At 33.4% G+C, this 22,379-nt stretch overlaps 1 protein-coding gene across 1 annotated transcript in view; it reads right to left on the bottom strand.

The window, feature by feature from the left end:
• The window catches only part of ROBO2 (roundabout guidance receptor 2), a 636,650-nt gene that overhangs the window by 70,490 nt on the left and 543,781 nt on the right, over window positions 1-22,379 (bottom strand). The gene's annotated exons all lie outside the window — the stretch shown is intronic.

The following is a 22,379-nucleotide window of genomic DNA, read 5'->3' as shown; positions in this document are numbered from 1 at the left end:
TGTATGCTCTCTCTCTCTCTCTCTCTCTCTCTCAATCTCTCTCTCTCTCTCTCTCTCTCTCTCTCTCTCTCTCTCTCTCTCTTTCTCTGCTTTTCCTGAGCACAGCTGACAAAATGACAGTTGTGTAATTGATGTTTCCACAGTTCTTAGCAAACTTGTACCAAAGTATGAGGAGCTCCTGGTTTCAAGCATGGGGTATCAATCCTTCTGCTACACATAGATTTAGAACTGGAAAAAACTTTAAAATTCAACTTTTTCATTTCACTAAGTGAAAGGACTAAGAAAAACTAAGACTCAGTGTGGCTCCCCAGAAGATAGGGACTTTGAGCAAGTTATTTAAATAGTACAGATTTTACATGAAAGTAATGTATGTATTTAACAGTTTTAATATTTTAACTATCAACTGACTGGGAAAGTAAAATAAGAATTAGGGGTTATTATTTAATATGTTAAATATGTGTCAAAGTAACTTCTGAGTTGTTGTTTTTTATTTTAAGCATTTTGCATATGTGTGACAGGAGCAGGGGGAGAAAATAAATAACTGTCATGTACCTGATTAATTTTATATATATATATATATATATATATATATATATATATATATATATATATATATATATATATATACTACCTTTCTTGAAAGTACCCTGTAAATCTCTTTGGGGCACAAATGAGACAGAAATCATAGTTAAGCTTTGTTGAATAGATTTCCCAAGTTTTACTCTGGGATGGGAGATTGATTAATGAAATGGAGTATAAGAAGAGGAAGAGGTGTTTTTTGAAGGTTTGATTTCTTTAGGACTGAATCTAATCTAGGCATTGAACTCTGCACTGGAGTAATTTTTGGCAAATAAACATAACTGTTCTTTTCCAGACCTATACTTTGAGAATTTCCTCTGAAAATTGGATTCCTTTGTGAGAGAGAAAATACCTTTTCTTCCACCTCTACCTGACTGTGATCTAAAATATAATTCTATGATTTTGTGTCTAACTGCAAGGCAGTTTAGTCTCACGGTGAACTTTATCCTATTTATTTCCTAACTAATGGTATGATGAGGTTTATTTTTCCTTATTCCCTTGTAACTTCCACCCACTAAACCTAATTTCTTTTCTTAAGAGAAAAACAGAAAGTAAAATATCTAATATTATATTCGTATTCTCATAGGTGACTTTTCATCTTACCTTTACCAGAACCACTTAGTTGGCACTTTAGTGAGAATGATGGATATGAGTTCAAATCTGATCTCAGACACTTAGTACTATATGATCCTGGGGGTGCCACAATCTTTTTCAATTATGATCTTCTTTTTTGTGAAATGGTTATGTCCCAATATGATTCAAGATTCCTCTTAATTCCCCAGCCACTTCCATATTACATTGCCTTCACTCCAGCAATCATTGTTACCACTTCCTACTCCACTTCAATAATCATGACTCTTTGTATCTTAGCTAAAATAGAAATGGTCCTCCATGCCATTACCTGATTATCTTTTTATTTTTCTAATTTGAAAGTCCTTTGAGTACAAAAAATTGTCTTGCTTATAGGATTTGTATCTTCCGTACTTAGCACAGTGCCTATCATATAGTTTGTGCTTAATAAACTTTCTCTCTTTCCCTCTTCCTCTCTCCCTTTCTGTATGTAAAAAATGGTGTGATATCTCAGCTAAGCTTTCTTTTCTGCAGAGTAAATACCAGTTCCTTTAAGTGATTTTTTAATGCTATTGTTTTTAGTCATTACTCATCACAGTCAATTTAGCACAGATAGAAAACAATCTCAAAGTTTCCCTGAAAAACTTTAACATCATTGATTGTGAGACATGGAGATGCTAGAACAGAACTGCACAGCATGGCATGCCCATATCAAAGAAAGTGCTCTAGGAGCAAAGTAAAATAGCAGTAGCTCAAAAGAAATATGAGATGTCCAAATCTACAAACAAATCCATTCCAAATGTTCAAATGAACTATTTGTGTTGGATCAGTGGCAAAGCCTTCTGAGTTTATATTGATTCTGAGTTATGATGTCATTTTGATCCTCTTCAAGGACTAACTATAAACAGTCACAATAATCAACCTAATTTCTTTATTCCCTTTATAAAATGTGGATGCAGTTAAACGGTGCAGTGGAAAGAGCATCAGCTCTGGAGTCAGGAGTACCTGAGTTCAAATGAAGCCTCAAACTTTTAATATTTCCTAACTGTGTAATCCTGGGCAAGTCATTTAACCCCAATTGCTTTAAAAAAAATAAAATTAAATTAAAAAATGATGAAAAAAAGTAGTTGCCTTTATAAAATGTGCCAGATAAATCTAACTCAAGATGTAGTCTAATAAAAGCAGAATATAGCAGGACAATCTTTTTATTTACTCTTAACAATATACTTCTATTAATCTAAATTAAGTATCAATTTATTCTATGCTACCAAAATGACCTTGAAATGTTCTAATACCAAAGGACATTTAAGTTAGATTTCAAGATACAATCTCTCATCACCTACCTATCTGACTGTGGGTGAGTCACTTAAATTCAAGCAAGTTTTTGATGGATTTAATATATAAGTTGCCCGACTTATAATTGTATACTTGTATGATGCCCTTGATGAATAATTTTGCTATGGATAAATACATAGTTTTTTATGTTAACTGCTGAATGACCTAGAAGTGTTATTCCATTCTAGCATAATGTGTGTTTGTATATGTATTCATGTGTATGCAAGCATATATATATACATTTACTATTAGAATTAGAGTGGCCATTAAAGTTCTACTTTGTTGCTTCTTCATGGCATAGAATTGACCCCAGGTTTCCAAAGACTATAGCAATGAAATGCAAAACCTATTAGTTACACCTTGGAAATTCTCAAAGTATAGGTCTGGAAAAGAACAGTTAAGTTTATTTGCCAAAAATTATTTGAGTGAAGCTTAAAGAGGCTCATCCTCCAATCATATAATTTCCAGTGTAGAGTTCAATGCCTAGAATGTAGAACTAGCTAATTAGCTTTTTTTTTTTTTTTTTTTTTTTTTTTTTTTACTTTATGAACTCCAGGAGACTAATACTAGACTTGAGTCCTATACTAGGACATACTAGTCATACTAGGCAAGCTTAGAATTGACGGATTTTTACCACTTTTTTATTTTTTTATTTTTTTGCTACCCAATAAACTTCATAGTATAGAAACATACTTTATAAACAAAGAGGCATGGTTTTGAACATGAAGACTATGATTCCATATAGCACTTTTTGTGCCCTCAGTATACTTTCACTTGAAAATTGTAAGAAAATGAAATAATCAGTCACCATTACAAAATAAGAGAGTGTAATGCAAATTACTACCTCTCTTTACAGAGTAAAGTTTGTGTCAGTGCTATTGTAATTTCAGAACAAAATGGAACCTTTAATAATTTAACATCTCTTTTTATGTCCTCAGTGATTTAAAGAACAAGACTACTTAATGTATTGCTATAGAAATACTTAAAACATTAAAATTTTCTCTATCAAAATTACATGCCATAGTTTAATAAGCATATTCCAAGATATGTTTGTATTTCATGCATTTTGATCTCCCTCAAGCCTCTTACCAAAAAATATCTAGTCACAGGGCATGAATTTATTTTGGAGGGAGGGCTGAAACTAGGGATATACTTTTATTATTTCAGCCTTATTTGGATGGTTTTGAATACAAACATAATTCTTAAAACTATCCACAGATCATTGTTTTAAGTTTTTCTTAATTTACCAAATTTTGACAAATTTTTTTAGGCCTAGCATTGTTCTTATAATAAAAACAGAAAAAGTAACAATAGCAAATGCTAGATGTTTTAAATTATTTATACCTAAATTTTGGTTGAAATATTTCAGTCTGGGACTTTTATTACTCCATAGCTACCAAGAACACAGAGATAGATATGTGAACCTTTCTATTTAGATAGCTAGATGATTGGTTCTATTTTTATAGCTGAGCCTGAATAAGAAGGATTTCTTTGACCCTCTTGACAATTCTTTAATGCATCACAGACTTCCTAGAATTTTACTTCTTTGGAGATATACTAAGAATGTGTGGGCCTTAAACTAAAGGCTAAGTAATTTAAAAAATGTTATCAAATAAACCAAGCTATTTCTTTAGTATGTATATACATACATTAAAGACTATATATTATATCTATCTATCTATCTATCTATATATATATATATCCGTCTTTGTATGTGTATTATATATATGTGTGTATATATATATATATATATATATATATATATATATATATATATAGTTGTTGTTGTTGTTGTTGAGGCAATTGGAGTTAAGTGACTTGCCCAGAGTCACATAGCTAGGATATGTTAAGTGTCCCAAGACCAGATTTGAACTTGGGTCTTCCTGTCTTCAGGGCTTAACAGCTTGTTGTCATAGCATTAAAACCACCAAACAAGAAGCAAAAAGTTAAATTAATGAAGCCAAATAGTGATGTCTTTCATGAAAATTATCACTGTTAAGAAGCCTTGCAACATGTTATGTTTGCATTTCATAAACTTCTCCACATTCACTTTAAGTGAATTTATGCAAAGAAAGAGAGGCATAACTCACAATAGTTTGTTAATATTGAAAGAAGCAAGCTGTGTTTTTAAGAGCATTAAGCAACTATTTCCAGATGAGTTTGTAAATCAGGATAAATTTATTTTATCCATGTTTGATTTTCATTAATTAAAAGCTTTACATACTTTGTAAACCTATTGTTTATGACAAAATGTTACTTTGGCCACTTTACTGTAGTTCTCTTTAAGCCAAAGCACTACTTACTAAGTAATCCAGAATCAGGTACTTTTGCTTAAATTTAAGTAACTGCCATACTTTTATCAAAGGGATAAAAAATAATACAGGAGGAAGAAAAAGCAAAATGTCTAAATATATTCTATTAAAGAATTACTGTTTTTGCTGTGTATGCTGACCATAATGTAGATTATTTTAATAATAGCTTTTTAGAAAAATTTTCAAGATACATGCAAAGGTAGTTTTAAACATTCACACTTGCAAAACTTTGTATTGCCAAGTTTTCTCCTTCCTTTCCCCCACCCACTTGCCACAGCAAGTAATCCAATAAATGTTAAACATGTGCAACTTTCCCATGCCTATTTCTACATTTTTCATGCTGCCCCAAAAAATCAAATCAAAAAGAAAAAAAAAGGATAAAAAAGGAAGCAAACAACAACAAAAAGATGAAAATACTCTGTTGTGATCCACATTCAGTCCCCATAGTCCTCTTTCTGGATGAAGATGGCTTTCCCCATTATAAGTCTATTGAAATTGGCCTAAATCACTTCATTGTTGAAAAGAGCCACATGTATCAGAGTTGATCATCATATTATCTTATTGTTGTTGTCTACAATGTAATCTTGGTTTTACCTACTTCACTTAGTATCAGTTCATGTAAGTCTCTCTAGGCTTCTCTGAAATCAACTTTCTAATCATTTCTTGTAGAACAATAATGTTTCATAACATTCATATACCATAACTTATACAGTCATTCTCCAAAAGATGGGCAATCACTTAGTTTCCAATTCCTTGCCACTACAGAAAGGGCTCCTACAAATATTTTTGCATATATGGATCCTTTTCTCTTTAAGAATGATCTTTTTTGGAGAGACTTCAGAGGGAGCAGCCATGATGGCAGAGAACAGACACAACTCTCTGTAACATTCCTCTAATCTTCTCTCAAATCAACAGCAGATTAAGCCTCTAAAATGGTTTTGGAAGTCAAAAAATCCACAAATATTTGGAGTACAATATATTTCTAGGAGATACCTTGTTAGAACTTCAGAACAGATTTATTTCAATCGGGCAGGGGGACAGTCTGCTGAACCAGGACTGGAGCATAGGGAGACCAGAGCAAGAAACTGGAACAGAGAGTCAGAGTGCTGTAGCTTACACACACCTGGGAATCTTCTGTGACTTTCTTAGGCCACTCTGTCCTGGTTGCAAACAGGTGGTTTGGCAGATTTGCCTTTTGTAAAAGACAAATTGTAAATCACTGAGTCCCAGAAGAACACCAGATCTAGCTATGATTACCCAGCACTGGTAACCAATCAGCAGAACTGTGACGGAGCAAATTAAAAGCTTTCACTCCTTTGCACTGAACAGAACTCAAGCCTTAAAAAAAATGAATAAAAAACAAAAAAGAACTCTCACCATAGACAACTTTTATGAAGAGAGAGAAGAACGTGCCTCAAATCCTGAGATTCCCTAAAGGCAAAGGAACTCCAGAAGAAGCCGCAAAGAGAGACATAAGCTGGTCCCCATTTAACAAGGCTTTCTTCAAAGATTGTATAAGGCATCTTAAAAGAGAGTTAGCAGAAAAATGAGGAAATGAAATGAGATCATTGCAAAAAGGAATGGAAAAATGGGAAAAGAATGCAATGAACAACAAAAAATTAATTGACCAATTGGAAAAGGAGCTAAAAATGTAACTGAAGAAAACAATATACTAAAAATTAGATTTGAACAAATGGAAGTGAATGACTCAATAAGCTTTCAAGAATCAGTCAAACAAAAACAAACAAAAATGAAAAAAAAATATGAAAAATCTCCCAAGAAAAACAACTGACCTGGAAAATAGATCTCGGAGAGACAATCTAAGATTTGTTGGGTTTCCTGAAAGCCATGATGAAATAAAAAAGAACCTAGACAATATTTTACAGGAAATCATAAAAGAAAACTGCTCTGTTATTTTAGAATCAGAAGGTAAAATAGCCATTGAAAGAATCCACCACTCACCTCCTGAGAGAGACCCCAAAATTAAATCCCCAAAGAATATCATAGCTAAATTTCAGAACTATAGTACCAAGGAAAAGACATTGCAAGTAGTCAGAAAGAAAAAATAAATAAATACTGAGGAAACAAAATTAGGATTATCCAGGACCTAGCAGTTTCCACCTTAAAGGACTGAGGGGCCTGGACTCTGATATCCCCAAAAAGGAAAGAAACTGGAACCACAGCCAAGAATAAGCTATCCCACTAAAATGAGCATTATCTTTCAGGGAAGAAGTGGACATTTAATGATATAGGTGAATTTCACCTATTTCTAATGAAAAGATTAGAACTGAACAAAAAATTTGATCTCCAAACACAGAACTCAAGAGAATCATAAAAAGGTATATTTCTGTTGTGGATATACTTAGAGAATGTGAGTATAATTTGATTTTAATATGATAAAATTAAAAAAAAACTAGAGGTGGAAAGGGGATCATATTGGAAGAAGAGGAAAAAGCACATAAAATAACAGAAATTACATCTCATGAAGAGGCAAAGAAAACCTATTATAATTGAGGAAAAGAAGAGAGGGAGATGAGTACTGTGTGGATCTTACTCTCATCATATTTGGTTCTAAAAGAGAATTTCATAATTATTTGGTTTCACAAAGAAAATTGTCTCACCTTATAAGAAAGTTGGAGGGAAAGGGGGGAAAGAAAGGAGAAGACTAATAGAAGGGAAAACAGAATAATTAGGGAAAAGGTGTACAAAGGGGGAATAGCTCTAAAGAGGGAGGACTGTTTGTGAGAGGTGGTAATCAAAAGCAAAATACTAGAGAGGAAAAAGCGGGATAGGAAATAGAAAAGCATAATCATGGATAAATAAAATGGCAAGAAATAACATAACTACTTATTTTAACTGTGAGTGTGAATGAGATGAACTCCCTCATAAAATGTAAGTGGATAACAGACTGGATTAGAAGCCAGAATCCTACAATATATTGTGTATAAGAAACATAGTTAAAGCATAGTAATACATACAGAGTAAAGATAAAGGGCTGGGATAGACTATATTATGCTTCAGGTGAAGGAAAAAAAAAAAGCAGGGGAAGCAATCCTGATCTCAGATAAAATAAAAGCAAAGATAGATCTAATTAAAAGAGATAAAAAAGAAAACTATGATTTGCTAAAAGGTATAATAGAAAATGAAGCAATATCAATACTAAACATATATGCAACAAGTGGTATAACATGAAAATTCCTAGAGGAAAAGTTAAGAGAGTTACAAGAAGAAATAGACAGCAACCTATACTAGTGAGGGATCTCAATCTTGTTCTCTCAGAACTAGATAAATTGAACCATAAAATAAATGAGAAGTTGAGGAGGTAATCAAAATGTTAGAAAAATTAGGTATGATAGATCCTTGGAGAAAATTAAATGGAGACAGAAAGGAGTTTACTTTTTTCTCAGCAATTCATGGAACTTATACAAAAATTGTCCATGTGTTAGGGCATAAGAATCTCAAAATCAAATGCAGAAAGGCAGAAATAGTAAATACATTTTTTTTTAGTTCATGATGCAATAAAAATCACATGCTATAAAGCTGGAGAAAATAAACCAAAAAGTAAATGGAAACTAAATAATCTTATCCTAAAGAATGAATGGGTGAAACAGCAAATCATAGACACAATTAATAATTTCATCCAATAGAATGACAATAATGAAACAACATACCAAAATTTGTGGGATGCAGCAAAAGCAATAATAAGGGGAAATTCTATATCTCTAGATGCTTAAATAAGACAGCAAAAGAAAAAAAAAAATCAATGAACTGGGCTTGCAATGAAAACAGCTAGAAAAAGAACAAATTTAAAACCCCCAATCAAATATAAAACTTGAAATTCTAAAAAGAAAAGGAGAAAAATTGAAATAAAAAACAATTGAATTGATAAATAAAACTAAAAGTTAGTTTTATGAAAACAACCAACAAAATAGATAAACTTTTAGTTAATTTGATTAGAAAAAGGAAAGAGGAAAATCAAATTGTTAGTGTCAAAAATGAAAAGGGAGAACTTTCCACCAATGAAGAGGAAATTAGAAGTATAATTAGGAAGTTACTTTGCCCAACTTTATGCCAATAAATTTGACAACCTAAGTGAAATGGAGGGATACCTACAAAAATATAGATTGCCCAGATTAACAGTAGAGGAAATAAATTACTTAAATAATTCCATTTTAGAAAAAGAAATAGAACAAGCTATTAATCAACTCCTTAAGTAAAAATCCCCAGACCAGATGGATTTACATGTGAATTCTACCAAACATTTAAAGAACAATTAACTCCAATAATATATAAACTATTTGAAAATAATAGGGAATGAAGGGACTCCTACCAAATTCCTTTTATGACATAGACATGGTGCTGTTACTTAAACTAGGTAGGACAAAAACAGAGAAAGAAAATTATAGACCAATTTCCCTAATGAACATTGATGCAAAAGTCTTAAATAAAATATTAGCAAAGAGATTACAGAATATCAAATTCCCAAGAAAATACACCATGACCAAGTAGGATTTATACCAGGTATGCAAGGATGGTTCAATACTAGGCAATTGACTTATCAATAACCAAGTTAACAAAAATCATCATTACCCCATAAATGTAGAAAAACATTTGATAAAATACAAAACCCATTCCTATTAAAAACAATAGGAATAAATGGACTTTTCCTTAAAATAGTAGCATCTATTTAAAACCATCAGCAAACATCATATGTAATGGCAATAAACTGGAACCATTCCCAGTAAGATCAGGGGTGAAACAAGGTTGCCCCCCTTCACCTTTACTATTCAATGTTGTATTAGAAATGCCAGCTTTGGCGATAAGAGATGAAAAAGAGATTAATGGAATTAGAGTATGTCATGAGGAAACCAAATTATCACTCTTTGCAGATGATATGTTGGCATAATTAGAAGACCATAGAGAATCAACTAAAAAACTATTTAGAAGTAATCCACAAGGTTGGCAAAGTTGCAGGATATAAAATAAATCCACATAAATCATCAGCATTTTTATACATCACTAATAAAGTCTAATAAAGCAAGAGATACAAACAGAAATTCCATTTAAAATAACTGTCAATAGTATAAAATGTTTGGGAATTTATGTGCCAAAGGAAAATCTGTTACTATATAAACAAAACTACAAACCACTTTCCACAAAAAGTCAAATCTGAACAACTGGTAAAATATCAAGTGCTCTTGGATAGATCGAGTGAATATAATAAAGATGACAATACTATCTAAACTAATCTATTTATTTAGTGCTATACCAATCAAATTCCCAAGAAACTATTTTACTAACCTAGGGAAAAAAACACAAAGTTCATCGGTAAGAATAAAAGATCAAGGATTTCAAGGGATTCCATAAAAAAAAAAAAAAAAAAAAAAAAGCAAATGATTGTGGTCTAGTTGCTGTACCAGATCTAAAACTATACTATATAGAAGCAATCATCAAAGCAATTTGCTACTGGCTAAGAAACAGAGTAATTGATCAGTGGAATAGATTAGGTTCACAGGACAAACTAATCAATTACTGTAGTAATCTAGTGTTTGACAAACCCAAAGACCCTACCTTTTGGGATATGAACTCACTATTCGACAAAAACTGCTGGGGAAATTGGAAACTAATATGGCAAAATACTACACAATACTACACTAATACTATATACTAAGATAAGGCCAAAATGGGTTTATGATCTAGACATAAAGAATGATATTATAAACAAACTAGAAGAATATAGGATAGCTTCCCTCTCAGATCTGTGGAAGAGGAAGGAATTTGTGACCAAAGAAGAACTAGATATCATTACCGATCACAAAATAACTAATTTTGATTTTATTAAATTCAAAAGTTTTGTACAAGCAAAACTAATGCAGACAAGATAACAAGGGAAGCAATAAACTGGGAAAATATTTTTATATTCCAATGTTGTGATAAAGGCATCTTTTAAAATATATAATTACCTCAAATTTATAATAATTCAAGCCATTCTCCAATTGATAAATGGTCAAAGGATATGAATAGATAATTTTCAGATGACGAAACTGGAACTATTTCCAGTCACATAAAAATGTGCTCCAAATCACTATAGGTCAGAGAAATGCAAAGTAAGACAACTCTGAGATACCACTACACACTTCTCAGATTGGCTAAGATGACAGGAAAAAATAATGATGAATGTTGGAGGGGATATGGGAAAACTGGATCACTGATACATTGTTGGTGGAACTGTGAACAGATGCAACCATTCTGGATAGCAATTTGGAACTATGCTCAAAAGTTATCAAACTGTGCGTATCCTTTGACCCAGCTGTGTTTCTACTGAGCTTATATCCCAAAGAAATTTTAAAGGAGGGAAAGGGACCCACATGTGTGAAAATGTTTGTGACAGGCCTTTATGTAATAGCTAACAACTGGAAACTGGATGGATGCCCATCAACTGAAGAATGACTGAATAAATTATGGTATATGAATGTTATGGAATATTATTGTGCTATAAGATATGACAAACAAGCTGATTTCAGAGAGGCCTGGAGAGACTAACATGAACTGATGCTAAGTGAAATGAGCATAACCAGGAGATCATCATATATGGCAACAACAAAACTATACAGTGATCTGTTCTGATAGACGTGGCTCTCTTAAACAATAAGATAATTCAAACCAGTTCCAGTTGTTTAGTGATGAACACAAATAAAGCCATATACACTCAAAGAAAGACTTATAGGAACTGGGTATGGACCACAACATAGCATTTTCATGCTTTCTTATAATGTCCGGGTTAGCTTTCTGGAAGTCCCCCAGAAAGGCTTTGGTCTCAGCTGGATAGAGAGGAATAGAATCCAAAATCTTTGTTGTCTCTTTTACAGTCTGGGTCTGTCATAGTCTAACCCAGTCTCCCTCAGCAGTCTAGCAATCTGCTAGTCTGACTTCTGTTTGACTTCCTGTCCCTAGTTCTTATATACCCTATTACAATTACATCATTACAGCATACTCAATATGTGTGAATTAGAGAACTATTACATCACCTTTCTAAGTACTAAGTATATGTAAACTAGATAGCCATTGTCTCCTAAATTCCTCTGAGTTAACAACTTGTTTCAAGTATACTTCTTTCAAGTATACTTCTTCAGAGTTCTGGATTTCTACACTTTCTATTAATGTTTCCTTGCATTCTGTTTTCCTTCTCAGGTTTTTTTTTTTTTCTTTCTAGATCCATTTTTTTTTGATGTGCAGCAAGATAACTGTATAAATATGTATACATATATTGGATTTAACATATATTTTAACATAGTTAACATGTATTGGACTACTTGCCATCTAAGAGAGGGGGTGGGAGGAAGAAGGAAAAAATTTGGAATAGAAAATTTTGCAAGGGTCAATGTTGAAAAATTACCCATGCATATGTTTTGTAAATAAAAAGCTTTAATTTAAAAAGAATAATCTTTTTGGGATATAGAACCAGTAGAATAACTGCTAGATCAAAGGGGATGTACAATTTGATACCCCTTTAGACATAGATTCAATTTGCTTTCCAGAATGGTTGAATCAGACCACAATCCATCAACAATGTATTAGTGCCCCAATTTTTCTACATCCCCTCCAGTATTCATCGTTATCTTTTCCTGTCATCCTAGCCAATCTGAGAGTCATGTAATATTACTTCAAAGTTGTCATAATTTGTATTTCTCTGATTAATAGTAATTTAGAGTATTTCTCATGACTAGAAATAGCTTTAATTTCTTCATCTGAAAATTTTCTGTTCATATATTATATGATCATTTATCAATTGGAGTATAGCTTTTATTCTTATAAATATGAATCAATTCTCTATATATTTTAAAAATGAGGCCTTTATGATAACCTGTAGATTTTTAAACTATTCCTCCTATTTTTGTTTCCCTTCTAATTTTCTGTCTGCATTGGTTTTCTTTGTATAAAAACATATTATCTAATTTAATCAAAATTATCTATTTTGCATTTCATAATGTTCTCTAGTTCTTCTTTGGCCAGAAATTCCTTTTTGCTCCAAAAATCTGAGAGAGAAACTATCCTTGTTTGCCTAATTTGCTTACAGTATCACTCCTTACATCTATATCCTGAACTGATTTTGACTTTATCTTGGTATAGTATGTTAAATTTTGGTCAATGCCTAGTTTCTGCCAAATTTCTTAGCAATTTTGTCAAATAATGAGTCCTTAACCCAGATGCTGGAGTCTTTGAGCTTATCAATCATTAGATTATTATAGTCATTGATTATTATGTCTTGTGAACCTAAACTACTGCATTTTTCAATTTATTATTTAGTCAATACCAAATGGTTTTGATGACCACTACTTTGTAATATGGCTTTAAGTCTGTTACAGCTAGGTCACCTTCATTTGCAATTTTTAAATTAATTCCTTGAAATTCTTGATATTTTATTTTTTTAGATAAATTTTGCTATTTTTTGGAGTTTTGTAAAGTGATTTCTTGGCAGTTTCATTAGTATGTCACTGAATAAATAGATTTATGTAGAATTTTTATTTTTATTATATTAACTCAGCCTAACCATGAGCATTTGATTTTCTTCCAGTTGTTTAGATCTAACCTTATTTGCATGGAAAGTGTTTTGAAATTTTGTTCACATAGTTCCTGTCTTGGCAATTAGACACCCAAATATTTTACATTATTAACAGTTATTTTAAATGGTGTTTCTGTTTGTATCTCTTGTTGCTGCACTCTGACTAACTCTAATTCCTTTAATTACTTTTTCTTCTCTTATTGCCAAAGCTAACATTTTTAATACAATATTGAATAGTAATGGTGATAGTGGGCAATTTTGTTTCACTCCTCATCTTACTGGGAATCGTTCTAGTTTATCCCCATTACATATGATGCTTGCTGATGGTTTTAGATAGATGCCACTGATGTTTTTTAAGGAAAACTCCAATCTTTCCTGTGCTCTCTATTATTTTTAATAGGAATGGTTGTTGGATTTTATCAAATGCTTTTTCTGCATCTATTGAGATAATCATATGATATATATTTTTTTTGATTATTGATAGTCAATTATGCTAATAGTTTTCCTAATATTGAATCAACTTTGCATTCTGGATATAAATCCTATTAGCTCATGGCTTATTATCCTGGAGATAACTTGCTGTGATATCTTTGCTAATATATTATTTAAAATTTTTGCTTAAATATTCATTAGGGAAATTGGTCTACAATTTTCTTTCTCTGTTTTGACCGCTTAGTTTAGGTAACAGAACCATGTCTATATTAGAAAAGGAGTTTGCTATGGCTCCTTCTTTCCCTATTTTTCCAAATAGTTTGCCTAGCATTAGAATTCACTTTTCTTCAAATATTTGGTAGAATTCACTTGCAAATCCATCTGGCCCTGGAGATTTTTTCTTAGAGAATGCATTAATAGGTTGTTTAATTTATTTTCTCAAAAATGGAACTATTTCAGTAATCTATTTCCTCCTTTGTTAACCTGGGAAATCTATATTTTTTGAAAGTAATCATCCATTTCACTTAAATTAGCATATTTATTGGCATACATGTGCAAAATAACTCCAATTTATTGCTCTAATTTCCTTTTCATTTCATTCATCATCCTGGCAATTAGATTTTCTTTTTTTTCCCCTTTTCAAATGAAATTCATGAAGGTTTTTGTTTTTTTATTTTTTTAAATAAAACTCACTTTTAGTTTTATTTATTAGTTCAATAGTTTTCTTACAATTCAATTTTAGAATTTCAAATTTGGTATTTAATTGGAGGTTTCAATTTGTTCTTTTTTTAGCTTTTTGGTTGTATGCCCAGAAAGATCTTCTTATTCTCTATTTTATTCAAGTAAGCATTTAGAGATATAAAATTTCCCCAAGGAAATGCGTTGGCTGCCTTCCATAAATTTTGGTATGTTGTCTCATTATTGTCATTCTCTTGGATGAAATTATTCATTTTTTTATGATTTGTTATTTTACCCCCTCATCTTTTATGTGTTAGATTATTTAGTTTGCAATTAATTTTTGGTCTTTTTCACCCAGCCTTTTATTACATGTAATCTTTATTACATTCTGTAATGAGCCAGAACTCTGAAAGGGACAGGAAGTCAGACAGAAGTTAGACTAGCAGATTGACAGACTGGCAGACTGTTAAAATGCTAGACTTCTGAGGGACAATGGGTCAGAATATGATAGATGCAGAGTGTAAGAGACAAAGACTTTGGACTCTATTCTTGTCCATTCTCATGGTATCTATCCAGCTGAAATGAAGGCCCTTCTGGGGTCCCTCCAGGAAGCTAGTCTGGATATTACCACAAAACATAAAAAATGCTATGTTGTGGTCCATACTCAGTTCCCACAGGCCTTTCTCTGAGTGTAGCTTTATTCATCAATAAACAATTGGAACTGGTTTGAATCATCTCATTATTTAAGAGAGCCATGTCTATCAGAATTGATCATTGTATAGTTTTGTTGTGGCCATATTATCTCCTTCAAAGTCTTTCTCCTTCACCTAGGGCTCTGCTAGCTTTCTGGAGGTCCTCTGGAACCTTGGTTTCAGTGGAGAAGCAAAGGAGGAGAGCCACCACAATGGTGTGAAATGGGATGAATGTTTGAGTCTGAGGGCTTGTGCTCAAGTTTCCAGCTACCACAAAAGTGAGAGATGGAATGCATATCTCTGGCTGAGTTTGTTGTACCTTATATACTCCATTATAATTACATTATTGTAGAAGTGAATCTTGTAGAACTATGTTAAATACTAAGTGCATGTACTGAACTAGAGAACTATTAATCACTATGCTAAACTAGATAATCATTGTATTATCAGTTCTTCTGAGTTAACACCTTGTAAGAATCCTTGTTTCAGGGTTCTGGCCCATTACCCATCACAATCTGAAAAAGATGCATTTACTATTTCTGCCTTTCTGCATTTGACTTTGAGGCTTTTATGCCTTTATACATGGTCAATTTTTGTGCAGGTTCCATCTATCACTGAGAAAAAAAGTATATTAATTTTCTCCAAAATATCATACTTTTAAAAAATTCTATTTACCTTCTTACTACTATCATATTTATTTTCTTGTTCCGATTTATCTAGTTGTGATTGAGTGAGGTTGAGATCCTCCACTAATATGCTTTTACTGTTTATTTTTTCTTGCAACTCTCTTAATTAGCTTCTTTAGGAATCTGGATTGTATACCATGTAGAGGTCCATAGATAGTGGGGGAACTCTAGATGACATATAAGATTGTTTAGCCCAAAGGGAACCTACTAACCACGTTTGATTTGGTTCCCCATACCCCTAAGGGCTCTCTGCCTTCCTGAGAAGTCAGGAGGCAGTGAAAATCTGTGTTGTAGTTGAAGCAGAGTGATACCAAGTGGCAAAGAGTCGTCTACAAACAATAATAAGTTGTTTATATGGTCCCACATTCTCAGCATATAGTTAACTCATGTGCAATGTTGCTTTGGTTATAGAAGGGTATGTAAGGGTGAGAGGATTTGTAATAAATAGACTACATGTTTTGACCATCCACATGAGTCTTGTCTCATCACTCCTCCACTAAAACCAAGAACTCTGGGCTAGTGCCAAGATCCTCCAGAGAGCTACTCCGGACATGACATTTGACACCCAAGGTGGGGCCCTAAACATAGGGCCCTAGACATAGCAGCTCAAGTTCAGTGAAGGAGTCCCTGTGACCTTAGAAAGACAAGCAAAGCAAGAAGATTCAGTAAGGGCTAAGCTAGTCACTTGTTTTTTAGATGAAATAAGGCAAGGGCTAATAACAGAGCCTCCCTCGTGAGGAAAGTATGAAGTATGTTTAGTTAGGTTAGTAGAGAGTCAAGGTTTGTTGGTAACTCAGAAGCAGATCACTGAGTTCTCAGATGTTGTGTAGGAGAGGCTGGAGCCAGAGATGTGGAAGGTAGTGGAAGAACAAGTAACTGAATACAATGGGATAAATTGGCTTTAAGGAATCCTATGAGTTTTAAAACAAGATTTTAATTTGAGTGGCCAAACAAGGAAGAATGAGGAGAAAAACAAGCAGAGTGTTGGAGCTGGTAGACCAGCATTTGGTACAGCTGTGGGAAAGAGCTAAGGAAGTCTTTTTAAATATCTTGTTTGATTGATATTGTTTGTTACTGCTCTAGGAGGGTTGAGGGGCCCACAGAGTTGGGCTAGAGGGAAGATAATGATTACTCTGGGAGGTTTGAGGGGCATGACAGCTTCTTTGTTTCTCTGTTCCCACCTTCACTTTACCCTAAGACTGAGCATGTGCCCTTGGGAGTATCCTCTGCTTCCCATCTTCCTCCCTGTATTCCATCTTCCTGGGCAGGAGGATGAGCAGTGGGAGGGGCAGTGGCACCATCAACCCCTCCAGCACAGTTTTGTCCTCCTATGTCTCAAGGCAAGGTAAAAGAAAAGAGACTTTTTACTACAGTTAGGTTTACTATTGAGCACTTTGACTTTTTAGGCAGGGCTGTTGTTGAAGGCCTGCCAGTCCTTCTACTTATCATCAAGCCAATTGAAAATTAAACTGCCAGTGTGAGTTGAAAAGTGAACCTTAACCAGTGAAAAAAATCAGGCCTTATTAAATATAGTACAGGAGTAACTTGACCAAGGACACTTATAGTCTTCTCTAAGTCCTTGGAACTCCCTGCTGTAAAAAAAGAAATCTGAAAAATGAAGGATGACTGATTTGAGAAAAGTAAATGAACAGATGAAAATAATGGGAACTTTTCAGCTTGGATTTCCATTTTCTACTCAATTGCCAAGGGAATCGCCTCTTTGGGTAATAAATATTAAGGATTCTTTCTAATCTATTCCTCTGGAATCCAGAAGAATAGATAAGGAAGATATGAAAAGATTTGCCTTTTTAGTGCCCAGTGTTAATTTAGCTGAGCCTTATAAAAGATTTGAATGGACAGTTTTGCCATAGGGAGTGAAAAATAGCGCTACCCATGTGTCAAATGTATATGGCTTCTTCTTTTACTTCAGTAAAAAAAGCATTTCCAAAAGTTATGATATTACATTACATGGATGATATCTTGGGCCTGAAGAGCAAATGCTAAAAGCATGTCTACAAAAGACCATAGAAATTATGAGGAACTACTAATTGTATATTACCCCAGAAAAAATTCAAAGGTACGCTCCTTTTCAATATTTAGTATATGAAGTATATCCCAAGGTTTTTACAGTTTAAAAATAAAACTTTATTTAGAACAAAGAAGTTGAACATCTTAAATGACTTTCAGAAATTGATAGGAGATATCCAATGGATATGTCCAGTGTTAAGCTTAACTACTTATCTATTACAACCATTATATGACATTTTAAGGGGAGACACTGCTTTACATTCACCCCACCAGCTTACAAAAGAAGCCTAAGAGGTTTTGAGAAAGTTTGAACTGATGTTATCCAACATGGTTGAAAGAGTCATTCAAAAACCCTTGAAAATATCAGTTTTTGCTACAAAAGAGGAACTTACATCAGTCCTTCATCAAGGAGACAGCGTGACAGAGTGGGATCCTTCAAACACAACTTCAAACACAAACAAAGACGTATTCCTTATCCAATGCTTGTGGCTAAAATCTTATTAAAGGCCATCTGGGATAGGATATACCTTTTATACCAATGCACAAATTAATGTATGCTGTGAAACCCTCCCAGAGTGGCAATAGCTCCAAATTTTCCACACAAGTATCCCTTAAAGATAACCTGGGTGTTATCTAATTGGCAATGGATTTGTGAAGAAAAGATTTATTAGGTTTCTCTTAAAGGACCAACCATCTTACAGATGCATCCAAACATAACATTTGTGTTGTATGCTCTCATGACTTAACTATAAAAAAGAATAGTCAACTTCCTTTCAGTCCACTCAGCAGAATGAATCATATGCAATTATGTTAGCTCATACTTATGATCCTGGAGATGTAAATATAATATCTGACTTGGCCTATTCAGTAGATGTGGTACAAAGAACTGCCACAGCCCAAATAAAATATGCAGCTTCTAATATATATCAGCTCTTTAAGGAACTTCAAGAGCAAGTGGGAAAATATCCAGGTAAATATTGTATCTCCCATGTCCATTCTCATAGTGGACTTCCAGGTCCTATTTTTTTGTGGAAATTCAAAAGCAGATTGCATTCTCACCATGTTAGCCAATACTCCTTTATTTCAAACAGCCCAAGAATCTCATTCTAAATATTATCAGGCTGCTCAAGCTTTTCATCTGCAATTTCAGATAACAAAAGAGGAAGCTAGGAGCATAGTAAAAGCCTCCTTTCCAGGCTCTTATGCTCCCTCCAAAGAAGAACCTTCATGATTTGAGACCCAATGAAATTTGGCAAATGGATGTGACTCACTACAAATCTTTTGGTTATTTGTCTTTTATTCATGTTGTAGTGGACTCCTTTTCAAGATTTACTTTTCCAATACCAGCAGCAAAAGAAACAGCCCATATGATCACTGAATTCCTTACATAGACTTTTGAAATTATGGATGTGCCACAAGCAATAAAAACAGATAATGTACCTGCATATACTTCTAAACATTTTGTACACTTTTGTGCATAATATCAGATTTTACATACCACTTACATATCCTTAAATTCTCAAGGACAGGCAATTATAGAGAGGAGAAACAGAAACATCAAGACATTCCTCCAAAAACAAAAGAAAGGGGAACCCCAGAGTACTTCTAAACTTAACTCTTTATACTATTAATTTTTTTTGATTTTTGATAAGGATGCCCTGGCTTTGGCAGATAGGTTTCATAAACTGCTGGAAGGTCAGTGTCCAGTGCGAGCAGCTCTGATATCTTTAGATAATTGCCAGGTGATGTGGAGAGATCCAGAGAGTGGAGAATAGAAGGGACCAAATAGGTTAACTGCATGGAACAGAGGGTTTGAATTTGTCTCTACAGATAGAGAAGGAATCTCATGGATGCCAATAAGCAGTATCTACCTTGTCCATCAGACAGATGGAAAAAGAGAAGATCCTTGAAATGGAGAAGACAAGAAACATCACAGCACAACACTGAAAGAGCATGGCAGTTAACCCTACATGTATGGCAATTGACTCATGAACATTACCATGACCATAAAAATAAGTCTTAATGAAAATGATGCAGAATTTCAAAACCTACAAGAATCATTGGATTCCCTGAGACATGATGATGAGACTGATGCAGAACGTCAAAACTTGCGGTAATCACTGAATTCCCTGACGCATGAAGTGATGGAAAATAGATTGACTTCAGACTATCTCTTTTTGTTTGAATAGAGGTTTATGTGTGGTTGTGAATTGATAGTTGCTATACGTTCCTTCTGGGACTCATAGAAGTCTTTTATAGTATCTTATTTATTCATATTGTTTGTTATATTACTACTTGCTTGTGTGATATCTCTTATGGTGATGGAATTAACTACTGATGTATACTTGCTTCAATAAAAACAAAAGAAAGAAAGAAATGTAGAGGGCCACAGATAGTAGAGGAAGCTCTGGGTCAGGTATTAGACCCTTCAGCCCAGAGGGAACCTGCTAACAATGTCTGATTCAGCTCCCCATCTCCACTAAGGGCTCTCAGCCTTCCTGGGAAGTCAGAGGGTGATGACAACGTGTGTTGTAGTTGAAACAGAGTGATACCAAGTGGCAAAGAGTCATCTATACACAATAACAAGTTGTTTAATGGTCCTGCATGTTCAATAGTTAGTGCACGCACAATGTTGCTTTGGTTATATAAGGGTATCAGAGTATATATGGGTGAGAGAATTTGGAATAAATGGACACCATGTTTTGATCATCCATGTGATTTTGCCTCAGTACTCCTCTCCTAAGACTAAGAATTCAGACTGGTACCAAGATCCTCTAGAGAATTAGTCCAGACACAACAATATTACTTTGTACATATATGTTTAATATTGATATTACTTCATTATTTATGGTATTCTTTAGCAAGATCAAGTTTCCTTCCTTATCTCTTTTAATTAGATCTATTTTTGCTTCTACTTGATCAGAGATTAAAGTATTCTTGCTTTTTTTACTTCAGCTGAAGCATGATTTTACTCTGTATGTATCTCTCTGCTTCAAATGTGTTCTTATAAATAGCATCTTGTAGATTCTAGCTTTTAAGACAGTCTGCTCTCCACTTCCATTTCATGGGAGAATTCATACCATTCACATTCACAGTTAAAAATACTAACTCTGTATTTCCCATCATCCTATTTTTCTAGGTTATACTTTTCTTTCTTTTTTTCTTCTTTCCTTCTCACCACTGTTTTGTTTCTGACCACCACCTTTCTCAATTTTCCCTCCCCTTTTTTATCCTCTTCCCCTTTCTTATACTTTCCTCTTCTACTTCCGCTCTTCCTTCTATTAGCCTCCCCTTTTCCTTTCCCTTTTCTTTTCCTACTTTCCTATAGGGTGAGAAGAGTTTCTATATCAAACTAAATATATATGATATTTTTTCTTTGTGCCGAATTTGATGAGATTAAGATTCAATCTTCATCCCCCTCCTTTCTTTTGTGCAACTGCAACAAGGGTTTTTACCTCTTCATATGACATAATTTACACTATTTTTACCTCCTCTTTCTTCTTATTCCAGTACAATTCCATTTTCAACCCTAGTTTCTTTTTTATATCACCACAATTAAGTCAAATTACACCTACACCTTCTAATTATACCCCTAAGAAAGGTACAGCTCTCAAGAGTTTCACATGCCATCTTTGCATGTACAGATGTAAACATTTTACTCTTTAAAACCTTTCTCTTCCATTTTTACCTTCTATTCTTTTGAATTTCATATTTGAAGATTTCTCTGTTTAGCTTTGATCTTTTCATCAAAAATAACTGAAATCCCCTATTTCATTGAATGTCCATCTTGTTTCCCTGAAAGGTAATGCTAGATTTGCTGGATAGTTGATTTTTGACTACAGTTCCTTTGCCCTTTTTGGAATATTATATTCTAGGCCCTTTGATACTTTACAGTGAAAGCTGCTAAGTTCTGGGTAATACTGATGGTGGCTCCTTGATATTTGAATTGTTTCTTTCTGGTTGCTTACAGTATTTTCTCCTTGTTCTAATAATTCTGGAATTTAGCTAGAATATTCCTTGGAGTTTGCATTTTGGTGTCTCTTTCAGGAGGTAATTGGTGGTGTTTTCTAATGGTTATTTTACCTTCTGGTTCTAGAATGTTAGCAGTTTTCCTTGACAATTTCTTGAAAGATTTTTGTCTAGGTTCTTTTTTTTTAATCATGGTTTTCAAGCAGTACCATAATTCTTAGATTGTCTCCCCTGGATCAATTTTCCAGGTCAGTTATTTTTACAATAGGATATTTTACATTTTCTTCTTTTTTTTATTTTTTTGAGGCTTTTGTTTGACTAGTTCTTGATGTCTCATTGAGTCATTCACTTCCACTTGTTCAGTTCTAATTTTCGATGAATAATTTTCTTCAGTTAGCTTTTTTGCCTCTTTTTGCATTTGGCAAATTGAACTTTTAAATGAGCTCTTTTATTCTTTAGAATTTTTTTTTCCATTTCACTAATTCTATTTTTTAGAGAGTTTTTTTTTTCCATTTTTCCACATCTATTTTTAAAG

The sequence above is a fragment of the Antechinus flavipes genome, chromosome 3 (genome assembly GCF_016432865.1).
Source record: "Antechinus flavipes isolate AdamAnt ecotype Samford, QLD, Australia chromosome 3, AdamAnt_v2, whole genome shotgun sequence".
Taxonomy (NCBI): Eukaryota; Metazoa; Chordata; class Mammalia; order Dasyuromorphia; family Dasyuridae; genus Antechinus; species Antechinus flavipes.
The sequence above is the reverse complement of the archived record's forward strand: the minus strand, read 5'-3'. Positions and strand labels throughout refer to the sequence as shown.